The 16,272-nt window shown below is 41.7% G+C and overlaps 1 protein-coding gene and 1 non-coding gene across 6 annotated transcripts in view; one reads left to right on the forward strand and one right to left on the reverse strand.

Moving 5' to 3' along the window:
* CLASP1 (cytoplasmic linker associated protein 1) overlaps positions 1–16,272 on the forward strand; it is a 1,618,163-nt gene that overhangs the window by 196,984 nt on the left and 1,404,907 nt on the right. The window lies entirely within an intron of this gene.
* On the reverse strand, positions 11,661–11,786 carry LOC144825892 (U4atac minor spliceosomal RNA). Its single transcript, XR_013609651.1, has one exon. It is a non-coding gene; the product is annotated as a U4atac minor spliceosomal RNA (small nuclear RNA).

Raw genomic sequence — 16,272 nt, forward strand, 5'->3', positions numbered from 1 at the left:
TGAGATTACCTGTTAAATGTAAATGTTGAAATTTCAAAGCAACGAGCTAGTAAATATTGCATTGGCACTCAGCCCACTACTAATTTTACTTCAAGGTCTTTTCTTCATGGACAAGCATTGGTAAATGCAATAGGTTTCAACTATGTGATTATCAATACCTTTTTTGTTGTAAGTTTTAGCTTAGTGAGCAGGTGTAAAACTGATATGGTAAACTAATATTTGAATGGGCATACCTGAATGCCAGGCACTATGCTACGAGGTGAGAGAAAGGGATAAAAAAAATGATACAATCAATAAAGGAATGCACAAGAGAAGGAGGGACTGAGGAAGGAAGCAAGAAGATAAGCAAGATAATTATTACTGCTAGCCTGGTATCTGTAGTTATTTTGTGTGCCATTGGTTTAGGAGTGGAGTACAAAGTAGGTCCACTATGGTTTAAACCATACAGGCTTCTTAAGCCATCTCAATTAAACCCCGGTAAGAGTTTAACATAGATGTTTGAGAGTATATCATGAAAGTGAAGAGCTTAGCATGACTCTTCGCGTTACAGGGTTAGGTTAGATTGTTGCCATGTCATCCTGTCCTCAAGCAAACATGACTGATTACTTCAATGAATCCTCTGAAAACGTTTCCACTGTTCGACTGCATTTTAGAACGGAGTTGTGGTCCACCATGCCTAAGGCATCAGAAGTGTCTAGCAGTATGAGCATGCAGAATGAACTATTGACTGTTGTGCATAGCAGGTTGGTTCCCACTCTTGAAATTGTTTGACAGGAAATCATGCCAGAAAATTATATGTAAGGATATCTTGGATATGAGGTAGGTCTAGAATTTTCCCTGGAACCGAACCACAGTTTAAATGATTTTTTTGAGCTTTGGTGAAGGCTTAGGATAGGACAAGAGTTGTGCTTTGCTTGGCTGACAAAGTCTTTTTAATGAGTTATGAGAAACGTCTATTATGTGGGATACTTCTCCTGATTGTATATAGTTGGTAATGGTGTCAGCAATGGTGATGAAGCTTGGATATCCCATACCATTGCATTGTCGGAGGGCTTAAAGGAATGGGAATACCTCCATCTGCTTGGCAGGTGAGTAATGTTAACTGTGTTCTTGGATCTGTGACTCTGGACTAGGAATTTGTGTGTGTCTTGAATAATGGCATTCTTGATTTGTTTTAGAGGGGGAAGCAAATTGCCATTACTTTAAAGGGTTTGTGTATTTGAGGACAAGATGACACCATGTATTGTGGCAAGATGATTTTTTGCTTCACTTTGAAAAGCTTTATCTCTGTTGAATAACCCTAGTAATGACACAAGAAGTATTCTTGCTTGACTACAAAGATCACCTTGTGGTACGTGTTTGGGGTCTATTGTTGCCTACAGAAGATGGGTTTTTGACATATTTTCAATTTGAAAAAAATACTATTTGAGTTGTTATTTCAACCAAAATTAAATATATAATTTGCTGTTGCTTTTCCGGAGAGTTAAGTATTTGATGCCCCGGCAATGGTAGCAATGTGTCCATGCTTGAGATCGCTCTTAACCTGTGGGAGTTGGGTTTTGCCATGTCCTTTTCAACTTGTGGAAACTTTGAGTCGGTTACTCTAACAAATTTTGATCTATAGATTGCCCCTGAACTTCTGGAGGGGGCAGTTTTTAACAGCTTTCAATGTTAATGCTGAGTGCACTAAGTAGGACATCAGGGTCTCAGTGTCTTGATGGATTAATAGTTTCTTGGAGTGGAAGAGAATGTTTAGATGTATGTCCTGTCATTATGACACTGAGGAGAACAATGCAAAAATACAGGTTTTTGTGGTCTGACCAAACTGTTGAAAGTGAGTTCATTTTGCTGTTTTGAAGACCATATTGCCTAGTTGATGCTCTGACGTTTGCTGTATGAGGGGTTTTAGGACCCTTCAAACGGAGACATTTGCCCATGTCTAGTACTGCACTAAAGGAGGTGCTGAGCACAGCAAGGAGGTGCTATAAATGGAATTATTCAAGTAATGAATGAAGACTTGTTTACAGTTTGTGCAGTATGAGAAATCTGTAAAATAAATATACAAATTATACCAAAGTAATGGAATAGGGAATTCAAAATATCAGTTCCCTGTTTTTGTGATAAAGCATTCAGCATTCATCAACTGTCCTTCTGATGCTACTTGGTGTTCTAGACCTAGGGCCGTATTGCAAGTACAGTGGTCCTTAGTGCCGCTGTACTCCAAGTGGCAATCCGACCAATGCAGGGCCTCCCTCAATATTGTGAGTGTGGAGGCCAGACTTGTTATGAGACCACCGGCTCTACCAAGAACAAGGATCTTCTTGGGCTGGCGGTCTGCAACTAGCCTCAATATGCTGGTAATCCAGGACTCTAGTAACCCAGGACAGGAAGGCTGCTGCCTTTCATTGCCAATGTAACAAAATGGATGCATTCTGCAGGGCGGTCAGGGCAAACAAAGTTGAGATTAGCAAAGAAAGAAATTACCTTGTATGCAGTAAGGTACTAGTGCAGTGACCGCTTGTGAGTGCTGTTGGTGATCAACGTAGGCCTGAACGCAGGTTTTGCTACATATGTGTAACAGGGTTGGATTAGGATTAAAAATCGGCCCGGGCACGCAAAAAAAAGTGGCCCACATTTGCATATTGCCTTTTCGCAAACCACTGCTTCTGCGTACTTTTATTAAAATAAAAGGGGGGGGGGTTAATAAAAACGCACAGATTAGTTTACACTGGTGAAAGACACCTGAAAACAAGTGAAGCTACTTTTGCTACAGGCTCCCTCAGCAAACTGCAAGAAGCATGCAGAAAGATTAAAAGAACCCATAGGACCGCAAATATTTAGAAGGTTCCCTTTCCTTTAAATGCGTTGTTTTCCATCAAATAAAAACAAGAACATGAAAGGACATGTGGTCAATTTTATTTATTCCTTTAATGTGCAGTGCTTAATTTTCAACACCTGTGCACATCCATAGAGTGTAGTATTGTTTCTTTTTAAATTGAAGAACAGACACCTCTGGGTGGAGCTAAAAGAATATGACACAGCATGAGTATGCACTGTTCCTTTATTTCTTTCTAACTACATAGTATATATAATCTAATAAAGGTGCATGGCCAATGAGTGCCTGTGGGTTAGTGGCTAAATTGCTGGCTTTCAAACAGGAGAGCGGAATTTAAATGTCTTTTTCAAAACTTTATCAAAAATCATGTGGTTAGTGGCAATACACTGAAGGGGTCATTTAGAGATTGGTGAACGTTCATCATCTGCTGAAAAGCAGCAGATGCCCCATCTGCCTAATATGTGCTCCACATATCCCAATCATCGGTCAGAAGTCTTCGATCAGTGGCTCATCTGCCACAGGCCCATTGGCCAATGTGCTTATAAAAGTCCACCCTATTTATGACATTTTTCCCTTTCAGTTCCAAGAGGAACAAGAATTTGCAATGCACTAGGTCTCGCATTACTGAAAGTTGGAGCTGTTGCTGTTGCATTATTATTTTCAATGCCAATAGCTCAAACTTTCATTAATGCGAGACCTATTGCATTGCAAATGTTGGTCTAAGAAAGTTACAGAAAAACTTGGTAATAAGCACTTCTCAGCACTCATTGATTCTCGGGATTTATTGCAGTCTGACTTCCGTCCTCGATATAGACAGTCGGCACTGTTGCTTACCTATTAGTCTGAGCGTCATATTCTGGACAGGGGTGACACAGCAGCATTATTGCTTTTCGAACCGAGCGTGCCCTTTCTACACCGTATCCCACAACCTTCTTATAAAGTGGTTGTGGAACTGTGGTATCAGTTACAAAGCCCTCCGGTGGCTGGCGTCCTTTCTGCAGGACCATACCTATCAGGTCCTGCAGAAGCGTATTTCATCTGCAGCAGGGGTGCCGCAGGGTACTTCTTGGAGCACTACCATATTCAACTTATACACGCACCCCCCTGGAGGATATCATTGAGCGGCACAGGTTTGACACCATATCGTACACCGAGGATACTCTGTTAATTGTCACTGTATCACAGAATTCGGCTGCGGTCTCGCTGAGGACCTGCCTGTAGGAGGTAGCCAACTGGATGGCCTTCAGTTGCCAGAAATTAAATGCAGCCAAGACTGAGCTCCTCATCCTGGAATGTTCGAATTGGGGGCAGCTTTTTGGCATCCAGGCTTTGGAATTCTTTTCCACTTGAATTGAGACGAAGACCAAACTTTTGTTCTGGAAAAATCTCAAAACGTGGCCTTACAGATAGTTCTTCCTCCTCCTGTTAGGTTTTCTGTGTTTCCTCTTGTAAGCTGAACCTCACTGGTGCTAAGACACTTCTTTTAAAGAAGCTATGCGCTTTATAAATCTTTTATTATTATTTATCCATACTCTGGGTAAGATAGGGCTGTTGAATACGTCTATGCCTACCAAGGCATCTCTATTTCCAGCTAATGCTTCCCTCACTTTGGCATGACAGCCACCAGTGCTCTGGAGGTGAGCCAATGTATGCCACTGTGATTCTCTAGTGCCTCTGGCTGTTGCAACACAAAGCAGACTGCATGTACCATGGCAGCATGAGTCTTGGGCACCATCTTCCAAGACATGCACAAAAGACTAGTGTCTATTCTGCTCCTGTCTCCCAACCCTCCAGGAACAGTTTTACGCCTCACTTGTTTAAACACCAAACTTCCAGCTCAGGACAGTATAGAAAACCAACCAACTAACTCAATCTACCTTCCTCCACAACTGTTCCTCTTCCCAGTGCCGAAGTTCGTGATATTTCTCTGCCCCGTTTTTTTGTCTGATGATTTTCTTCATTTTGCCTTCAGGCTTTTCATCAACACTTCCCTTCTATAACCTGCCACACTGGATCTTTCTCCAGCACCATGGCATCCCTGCATGTTGCCACACAAGGCCATATATTCCTTAGATTCAACGCTTTGGTCCTTGTGGAAATTACCTACCTGGACATTCTTCAGAGCTCTCACATGTATTCAATTGTTTTGTTTACGCTCTAACCACCACATAGGGGTTCTAATGGGTACCGGTCCCATGTTTTCTATTTCTAATGGGTATGAGTCCCATGTTTTCTGTTGCTCTGTTTACGTTTCTAACCCCACGTTGGGTTCTATTGGGTTTTAGTTCCATGTGTCCTTTGTTTTTGGTCACACTGTGATACATGCTTATATTTGTTTGCTAACAGTGTTTAATTCGTCCTGTACTGCACGTTTCTTGTATGTCATATTATTCTCACTGTGTGGCACACTAGTTTTTGTCTGCTCTTAGGTCATTGTGGGTCTATGGTTTGCAGTCAACCTTCTTTTCCCTAACCATTTTCTTTGGTTTATGTTGGGTGTAGATGTTCCATGTTGTTTCTGGCCCATTGATTCACCTGTGTTTTCGGGGAAGTTTCATTTTTTTGTTAAAATTTGTATAGGAGGATGATGGGTGGGTAATATATTATGTATATTTGTCTATGCATCTCCTCTATATTGTTAATTCTGTACATGCACTTGTACATCTCTTCTATATTTTTTCAAAATGTTCTTTTTATGTGTACTACCGTCTTCTATACTTTCCATCTCTCTTGTTCTTCTGTTACTTTCGTCTATTCCTACAGTTTAATTTTCTCCTGTACTTGGCTCAGCTTTCTGCTTTCATGCCCACGCTGGTTTCTCTTGGTTTCTGTGCTGTGACCCTTTCATGTTTGGGTCCTCTTTCTTCTTGCTTTTTCTCTTTTCCATTTCTTGGGTTCCCCTTGTTTGAACCCTTTTCTTTTTTACTGTTTCTATTTGTGTTGTGGAAGGAGGGAGGATATGTAGTAATCTGTATCTTATCTTTTTTGTTGCTTTCTCCATAGCTGATCATCCAATGTGAATGCGATGCATGGAATGTTGGTGTGATGGTCATGAATGAAATGTTTGGGTGCCTGGATGCTTGAGTGTGACAGTTGGAGTATGGGCTGAGCTCCTGGTGGGGTTGCATCTCTACAATTCAACTATCTAACTCACCCTAATAAATCTACATTCTGACTCCGGACTTCATTACTACAGACATTTCTATGCCTACCAATCTATTTTTGGAGCAGCTTGCTTGCCCAAAGCTCGTTCTGTTAGCAATCTGTAGAACACCCTGGCCTCTTGTTGATGTAAATGTAAATGTATGTAAATGTATAGGCATTTATATAGCGCACTACTTACCCGTAGGGTCCCAAGGCGCTTCGACCGCTGCGAAACCCTTCCTGGCTTCCCTGAGAGATGGTCCCTTAATGGGTATCTCCAGGGTGAGACCAGGCATCCCCGGCGGTCTGGTGGGGCCGTTAGTGAAGATGAGGCAAGCTAATGCCCAGAGTTGCCGAGTGTGGACGCTGATCAGAGTGGGCACCGAGGCGAGAGAATTATCGAGTCCGCTGACCCTGGTCCAGAAACCTGCCGCGCCGGGAATCGAACCCTGGTCCCGGGCCGTCCTCTGCTCTCGGGTCTGCTGCCTCTAACCAGTGAGCCACACTACTTCACATTGATCTAATGAACAGTATTTCCAACAGTTAGCAAATAAATGGACCACGAATTTAGGGTTGGTGTTGACCCAGGGGGATATTCAGGCCAGTGTTTTGCCTGCACAGGACACACTTAACGTGACGGTTTAAGGCTAATTTTTAAAAGACTTTATATGATATATATGTTATTCTTCTGACCGATTTTTTTAAAATTGTCCTTTTGGGCAACCTCTGATTGCTTTTCTTGCTCTGTTCCTGGGGCACACCCATATTTTCGCTACTGCCCCTCCCTTTCTTTATTTTAGGCTTTAGTATTTAATAAGTTAAATAATTTATTACAATGGGAGCTTGGTTATGATCCGAAGCATATTAAGTTGTGACATTCAAGTTTTATCTCACACAATCTGGCTTTGATCTATTTTTATGCTGTTACAGTAGCTCACTAGAGTGCGTACCACCAGATCCTGGCTGAAGAGCAAACCTCCTGATTCTAGGATGTGCCAGTTTATTCTTTACCCCGAAACCGGTCCCAGGATGCTTGTTTCCGGTCCAGGGAAGACGTGGCTGGGCAGTTCGGGCTGGACTGTTCCCATGAGGCACAGGGTCAAGACTGATTTGCATATAGCTGTGTCTGAACTGGGGTGGCGAAGTGAGCTAAAGAATGATATTATATTCAATCCAGATCTGTGATGGGGAGTGAGTGTTAGAAAAGTTTTAGCACTCCGTCCATCATTTCCTTGTGTTTGATGAGTTTATTCTTGCCTGTGGCTTGTAATTTACAATCATTCATTATAACCCAAAAAACCAAAAATTGAAAAAAAAACTGTGGGAGCTTTTAGGGAGGTGTTTACTCTTTGTATGCCCGGCTACCTATCGGGGATTTAAAATAATTTAGAGATTGTCTAAGTTGACCACTTAAGGAATTTGTTTAGGGTCTTTAGATTTTGGTGGTGACATGTCACTATTGGTTTTTCAAATATTTTTTGGAAATATTATTTGAATTATTCTGGTGTTGAATGCTGTTTTGCCCTTTGTGACTAGTGACCAGTGTTGGAATAATCCCTAACAGGTATGTGGCAAGAAGGGGAGCAGAGTTGAGAGCGACGAGTGATAGTCTTCCAATGCACACGCATTGTGTTCAATCCCTTGGCACTTTCAATAACTGTTGATTCAAGTTTCATTCATGAACGCTTTCCCTGAAAGGCCACCCTGGATTTACTTCCAGGTCAGTGCCTGTTGGATAGATATTGTAAGGCAATGTTCTCACACAAGTAATACGCAGAGGACAGAACATCAAGTTGTTGGCTGATACCATTCACTTGGATCTGGATTGGAAAGGGTCCTTTAATTCCACTGGTCCTTCTCACTTTTATTGGTGGCAAACAGATTGCATTTTACTGTGGGAGCATGGTCAAATAGAGTTATCATTGAATGTTGTAATAGCAGCTATTTATTGACTTCAAAGGTAGGACTTATTCTATTTGTATCATATTAAAAGAGGAGTAAATATTGAATACATTTTTAGCAGTGCTTTAAATAGGTAGGTGCTGTCTGGTACTCAGTACCTGCACTTCCTTAATTTGAAAGGTATCTGCACTTCTCAGCGCTGCTGCAATACCCTTAATGGGAGAGAATTGGCACTCCACAGGAGCAACCAGGTACTCTAAATAGTGAGTATCTCCGCTTCTATAATTCTATATAAAGCGCTGGTTTATAACATAAAAAGTTGAATGGTGGTACTCTTACTAAAGAGGGTAGATTAAAATTAAGAACAGATTGTATATGGCTCGACACACTTTTACCCTCTATCATTAAAAAATGTCATGTATTGTTCTGTCCCCTCCCCCCACACACACATACAAAAAGCACTGCAGAATACAGGAGGGCTGTTGCTATTTCTACTCCTCTACGTCCCGATTACAGCAGACATATCTCGCCATTATGTGTAGGATCCTACAAAAAGCTGACCCACACGTTTGCCCCCTCAGTGTAGAGAGAATCGAGACGCACGGCTTAAAATCTGTGATTTTCACTGCAGTGCAGGAACTTGAGGCTGAATCATTGGCACGGTCTTAGTGTATGTGATTCGCTTCCTTTATTTCCCCAGCCCTGTTGTGCGTCATGGGAGGAATCGGGGATTGGTCAACGAACATTAAAAATCACCCGGGGTTCCTGGACGTGAGTTCCTTTGAGTGTTGCTGCGCTTAGGTGACACCCAAGCAAAGACTCCCACTGCTAGTCTCAATGACCAGGACGGACAGACGTCACTCTAGGCAGCCACAGGAGTAGGGAGAAGCTCAGTCCTAGTGTCGTGCTCTAATGTACGCACCCTTTGTCACGCCTCTCCTGTTTGGGTGGGTGTGTGAGAGCATTTCACGCATGGCACCGACCGGCATGCTTTTTAGGGCTCGCGAAGCGAAAAGCCCTTTTGAGGGGGGGTTTGAAAATGGACCTGCCAATTCCTCACGCTCGTGCGTGTGAGTTTCCATTTGCGGCCTGCAATTGGCCTTTCACTGCTTGCTGTTCTGTAAAATAGACACCAATAGGCCAGAGGCGGGCGCATAGTGCCCCCCCTGGCCTATTGGTGTCTATTATGCGCATTTCCTGACATGCTTTAAATTATCGTGGCCAGACACGGGCCGCGATAATTGGAAGCATATGTGCGCGCGCGCACCACTTGTTTCCCCTCGCTCTCTCTGCTCTGGGAATGTCTGTGCCGCCTCTCCCTCCCTTTGCTTCCCTCCCTCTCTCTCTTCAGGCCTTTCACCCAGTCCCTCCCACCACCCTCCAGGAAAATAGAAACGGTTGCATCAGGTCTTGAGCACTTCTGCTGGTCCGAGGCTTGTAACCGAAATGCTTCCCACATACTGTGCTAATAAACGCGTTTTTTTGTGGATCCATTTCACGGCTGCTCTGCTGGAATGCGCCCTCGCTGTCCTCCATTAGGAAGCTTCTCTCATTACAAAGGTAAATGTTTCAGAACCTCTCCAGAATTGCACGCAAGTTAAAACTGTGCATGCCCTTAATATTGGTGATACAAATATGTGCACAGACTTTTGTTAACTCAGAGGGATTTCCAGTTAAACCAAACAAACTTAAACTAATTATTCGGCATGGGAAGGGCAGGGGCAAGCCACTCTGCTGATCTGCGAGAGCGCTTGATTCATCCACGGAGCAGCACACATCGCTGCCTCCCTCTGCCCGCCTTTAAACATGCCTAGTGCCTTGAAGGAGCGCATTAGCGACGATGATGTTTTCAGGACTGAGCCAAAGGCTGTTTTCAAAGGTTATCCCTGCAGTGATAACATGGCTTCAGATCTTAGCGCCTGGTTGGTAAATAGAGAGGACACAGATCTAATCACTCATTCTGTCCCTGGAGCATGCGCACTGCATACCAACCAGCAGCAGCCGAGGCACCGGGGGAAGGGAGACATGAGGTGCCCAATAATGACTGATGGCCAAAGGCTGTAAATATATACTTGTAATGCACAAGGACACGCCAAGTTTTTGCTCTGAGACTCAGACAGCACGATTCAGTGCACAAGTAAGATTACTGATGCATGCTGGATCTTGTAGTATGCTGCACCCCGTATCAGAAAGACATTTCCTTTTTAATAAAATTATTAGCACTGGTAGCAAGGGTTTTGTTGTCTTTTTCTTCCTTTTTTAGTCATTACAGTGTTTTTGGGGTACTCAAACGAGGAGCGGCACTATAATGTTCGTGTCTGAGCACATGGTTCTAAGCACATACTGGTGGTGTGCTGAATATTTACAGTGCATGATGACTGATTTGCAGAGTTGGTTTACTACACTGTTCCGGCCATTTCGCTCTTTCATGCCATTGATAGAACTAGATTATTTTAGAAACGAGTCACGTTCCTTACAATGTGGTAATTGGCATATTATTGGGTTTACAGCTACCCCTGAAGAAGGGTGGAGTAATCCGAAATGCATTGGTAATTACACACAAGTCATGATTTGCCATTCTGTTAATAACTTTTGGAATGAATTCAAAGTCAATAATAATGTGATGCAACATTGTTGGAATATTATGCACTGAAAAGGGTATAAACAAGCATTTACAATGCAATAAGTCTCGCATTTACGCAAGTTTAAGCTATTGGCACTGTAAATGACAATGTCTTTTATTTTTTTATTTTAGAACATAAAAGGCATTGTCATTTACAATGCTAATAGCTTAAACTCGTTTTTTTGTTATGTAGAATAGATGAAAGCTATCGCACAGACGGGAAAATGCACAGCATGAGGTTTACTAACCAAACAAACGCGGAGAATGCGAACGCACAGCATGAGTTTTAATATGCCCCATAGTGTGAATAGGTCCTTGGGTCCTTGAAAACCTCGAGAGTGTTTCACTTACGCTGTTCTTCCTACTAACATATTCATTGTTATGGTGATGACTCATTTCAGAAAATATTAAATTGAAAGTCCGATTTTGTTATACATATTTGTAATGCAATTGCATAATGGGTTTTTTACAGAGTCTGGTTCACAAACTGTTTTCGGCACCATAGTTGGGTAAATTTCATATTGTAATTCATGAAACTGGATTTTGTTAATTTTACAATGGCAGAAAATAAGCCAGCATGGTGGATTTTCCACAGTCATAATTTACTAGTCAGAGCATGGAACAAAGTTGTTTTCTGGGGTGGGTCAAGGTTTGTATAATATATAATACACATACACATACACAACACATAATATAAAGTATAATACACATACTTACTCCATCGATACATACAAACCTGCCATTCCCTAACACATACAGTACGCAAAACAGCAAACCTATCCAGCTAAATATAAACAGTGCCAAATTCTCTAACTCTAATGCGAGACCTGTTACATTGCAAATTCTTGTTTAAAATTCCTATAGAAATGGAAGGCTCTCAAACACTTCCTCAGATGTTCGAGGACAAGAGTTAAAATAGTAATTCACCTTATTCTCTTTCATGGGCATAGTATAATGGGTGAACTGCTGTTTCATTTACCTCAACTAACAGTTTAAATGCTAGGGTCTCAGCGGCATTCTGAAGCAGCTGGCGTGAAATAAGCAGACATGCTCATCTGAGTCAATGGTGCTCCCCCCTATATGCGATTATAGATTTATTAGCTTGACTATGGTAATGGTTGATTTCTTATTTGTTGGACGATGAGTAGAACTAAGGGTTCCAAAAATTGCACCTTTCTAAAGCTGTCGCAGTAGGGGCGAGTACGTGTTGCTAAGATGTTAGCATTGCTGCCCTCACTATACGTTCATTGAACAGCAGCGCAACCCCAAGATATGGATTGTTGCTGAAGTAATGCTAGCGCATCGCCATCGCTGATGACCAGTAAAGACCCTCATTTTGTTACGGTGATCTGGAATTCTAATATTTATAAGAACGAAAGTCTCGCTTTCGGAACCGTATTACAGCAGGAAGCGGAGCTTACTGAATCGACAGTCTTGTCCCCTTCCCATTGTAATGCAGCCCATCATGCATTGCGCCCCTTTCTCATGTTGATTTGCATATTAACAGACAGGAGAAAATTTGAAACTCTGCCCGGGAAGGCTTGAGTTTTGCATACTCGGCGTTTGAATAACGTTGTTTATTTAAAATGGGGTTTAAATGCACTCGCTTCAAATCTTGAATTTAATCTTGCAATATGTAATTGTGCGTGTTTCTAAGTATTTAATGGTTCATTTTCCACAATGCATTTTGATCTCGTGTGTGTCCCAGATCTAGTTGAACGAAGGGTTACATGAAAAAAGCAGTGGGTCTCACCTAAGCGTGAGCTGTTAGTTCTTCAGATGTCTTTTAGCCAGATTGTACAGCAGAATGGGTATGCAGCATGGCTAAAAGTAAAGTTTCTTTTTAAAGAAAACCACACTGATGGGGCCTAAGCTGGCTGGCATCCGTCTTGGCGCTTTTTTCATGCAAGGTGGGCAAGCAACCGCTTTTTTTTGTTGCAGCTTAATATACAGCAAATGCGACCCAAAGGTATTGGAGCGCTTTACATGAGCACCATTAACATTACACAAGGACACATTCATTTCTTTGGTAGGCACGAGGCTCGAACCTTGGTTTCCCAGCTCCAAGGTCGGCAGTCTAGCCGTTAGACCACATCCTCTCCCATGGAGTTCCATGCTCCAGAGAAAGAAAAGGAAATAGCCCTGCACTGCTAGCAAATTAGGAGGCAACTAAAAAAGAGTGACAGTGAAGCCAAGGAATGGTAGGCCCTAAGCCATTTATTCTAAACAATATCCCACTCAGTAACAGCACATGCTGTTGACAGGCTATACCTAATAAGTAGTTGCCTTAAGTTGCGAAGATACTCCTACCACCAGTTAAGAAACAGTCGTTTAGAGCCCTTTGTCCGTCTGCAGTCAAAACATTTAAAATAAATACTTAAATAATACAACACGAGGACTGATAATTCAACTGAATTTTTCTGTCCTTTGGATATATAATTTTGATATGTAGTTTGTATCGACACCAGAAGCAGAGTGATGTTTAGCACACAGCTATGAAGGATAAAGAAACAAGATAAAAAAGTGAAGATGTCATACAAAGTTAGGGTAGTTGTTAAGAAGTTAGGGGAATGAGAGGCTACTGATTTAGCCAGACTATAGGGAACATTTGAAAAAAAAATTCTTCTGCATAGAAAATATCCTTGCTAGATTACAATATATTTTTGGTTGGTAGTCTGAGAGATTTCCTCTTGCACCTTTCATAATACTTGAAGAGTGCTTTCAGACTTTTTTGGTTAATTTGTTTTTAGCTTTTTTAAACTATACTTTTCATTAGCACATTTACAGAAATATTTGCCAGAAAGCAGTACTCAATCTAAATAGTCATCTGCAACAGTAGATGACCATCACACTTATGTAATATTTCTTTATTTTAGTCTTACACCCCAGTTCTGTCTTCTTTCAAACACTGAAGGTGCTGGGAATTTCTTTGGAAGTAATTAATTTATTTATGTATTTGTTTTTCAAAAGAACGAACAAGGCATGGGACGTGTCTAAGCACATAACTTCACAAAAGTGAATGCCTTACACCGTATATTCCATTGACACTTAATGAAAGCATTCCCTAAAACAAGGGAAAAAGCTAATGGACTGTAGACATATAACTTAGCCTAAAACTGAGTGGAGATTTTTCTTCATAGGCATGTTTTCCGTGACTGCTGAAAGACTTCAAAAGAGCTAAGGTACAAGATGACAACGGAATGTGCAAATTAGATGCTAAGTACGTTGCAGGAAAAAACTGACAATGCAGGAGGTTTTCTGAAATGTGGGCACTTTAAGCCTATCATCCCATGTGTCCAGTTGCAACTATTGATTCTTTTAGTAAGATAGCTTGGGATACCAATTGTATGTTTTTTTAAAATCACGTAAGCAACATTAGGCAACACTCTGACTTCAAAAGAGTGCCATTGGAGATGTTTTAGCATCAGTGCTTTAAATGGACCGGTACTATCCGGTACGGAGTACCAGCACTTTTTTATTTTGGGGGGGAGAGTACTGGCACTTCTCAAGAGAAATGCTATACTTTTAATTGGGGAGGGCCGGCACTTCTCAGAAACAAGCAGGTACTCTGTTACCGAGTACCTGCACTTCTATTTTTCCATTTCAAGCACTGTTTAGCATTGAGGTAATGTAATATAATTTCATAGCACCAATGAGATACCTGGCCATAGCATGAACGGCTGCCCTTAGAGAAGTGGGATTCTTTTGAGACAGACCAGCGTGGATTGCATTCCCCCACTCCAGCTGACAAATGTCAGGGATTGGGCCGCAAGATGTTATGTTACTGGTATTTTATGTAGTATGGACTCTGCCACTGGCATTGCTCCATAGTGCCTACAAAGTCTGTAGCTGACTTTCCAATTGTTTCACGGTTTACATCGTCAATTGGAGTCCGATTTGACTTGATTCGTTACCAGTATTGTGTTCAGGTCCATCCATGGACACAGTTCTGATGTTGTGTTCATTGAGAATTTTTTTTAAACTCCGTTTTATTTCACTGAGCTATGGAGGTATGATTTTCGGGTTTAATGGATGTGGGTAGATGGAGTTCAGTGGACATTTCAGGAGCATACTAGATAGGACTGGTTGTTTAGGAGTTTTTTGGCTCATGGTGTTGGTGTTAAGAAAACTGTTGCTGTTATGATAGAAAACTATGATGCATATCTTTTCCATGCTCAATATAGAAGAGGTGTTTTTTTCTAATGTGTACGGTTGGAAATGTATTTGTGGTGTGGCATAAATTGTTGAAAAATGCTGTTGGCATCTTGGCTGGGGGTAGGTTAGTTTGCTGTGTGTGTGTGTGTGTGGTATTTCTTAGTTGTTCGTGCTATTGGGGGCAATGTGATGGCAGACTATAAACACCTTTTGTGCTTTGTGAGATGTTCTGTCTACTTGCCGAGTTGTTTAGCCATACATTTAATCTGGTTTGCTAACAGGTTTGAGGGAATATACCCTTTAGAGTGGAAATGTTGGAGAACCAGCTCGCCTTCATCTTTTGTTCACTTGCATGTGGAGCCCCGCTGACCTTATTACAGTTCCAATTCCTTTTTGGCTCTGGTGATTTCACCACTTCCAAATAATCTTAGGCCTTTTTTGATAATTTTGGAATCCTTTGTTGCTGTGTAGTTTGTTGTCGGTAGTCTCAGTTGCCACTTCCTTTGACCTTCTAAGTCAAGTACTGCTGTAGGTACTTTGAGGTTATTTGAAAACCATATACTTTACACAGTACATGACACACAAGAACACCAATGTCCGGTCAGTGCTTTTATTGCCAAGAAGCCTACAACCTTAATGGCTAAAAATAAAACATCGTTGACAGTCAGCTGATTAAAAAGATAGATTTCTCACCCTCACCACATAGTCAATGTGCGTCTTTATCATTAGCTGTCAAACCAAACAAAATGTAATGGACAAGGTAAGGAAGCAGTGAGTCCACCAGTACCAGTTTTTGCATTAGCAAGAGGAAAGGACGTACGAGGTCAATAATATGACCGCTGGAGTAGTAACTTTTAACCCTGATACGGTCTTCACTGTCCCTTTTCTCAGGGGTCATGGAGTAGTTGCAGGAAGCAAAAATTATCAGCACATTAAAGCTCTGTTTAAATCCTGTTGTATTCTGTATATCCTTCTCTCAGTTCCTCAACTCCGAATGAACGGATTTGAACAGGTTTTTTTATAAACACATTTTATTGCATTTTTGGAACAATACAATGTCATGTTTCAACCCACTGTGGGTCCTTTTCAGTCGCATACATCAATAAAAACAGTGCCATATCATGACATAATTTCACAGCATAAAAGGAGATCATTACTACATCACTCTCCTCACAACAGGTCCATGCTGCGTCTCTATACCATTTAGCACGTACTTTAGCATGCTTCGCAGGACATCCTCCTACCTCTTATACCGGTCTCACCTGTTGGGCACACCAATCCACTCCCGCTTCCAGAACACAATGTTATGGTATAGATTAAGTGAAAACGATTGCATTCTTGTAAAACAAGCTGCTTTACACTCCTTCTGGACTAAGCCGGAAGGCTACTCTCCACGGCTACCACTTAGCTTTCAAAGGTTGTCTGAAACCTCTTAATTCACCATAAGGGTAGTCTGGACTGGGGCAAGGTGCCCACTTACATAAGTGGACATCATATACTAGGCCAGCTTCTCTCATTGGTGGCAGCAGTGGGGTTTTTAAAGATTAAAGACCCTTCCCAGTGGACCCTGAAAAAACCTTGTGAAGACAGAAGTTTGGAGAGCCACTCCACC

Source organism: Lissotriton helveticus, chromosome 3_1 (assembly GCF_964261635.1).
Source record: "Lissotriton helveticus chromosome 3_1, aLisHel1.1, whole genome shotgun sequence".
Lineage (NCBI taxonomy): Eukaryota > Metazoa > Chordata > Amphibia > Caudata > Salamandridae > Lissotriton > Lissotriton helveticus.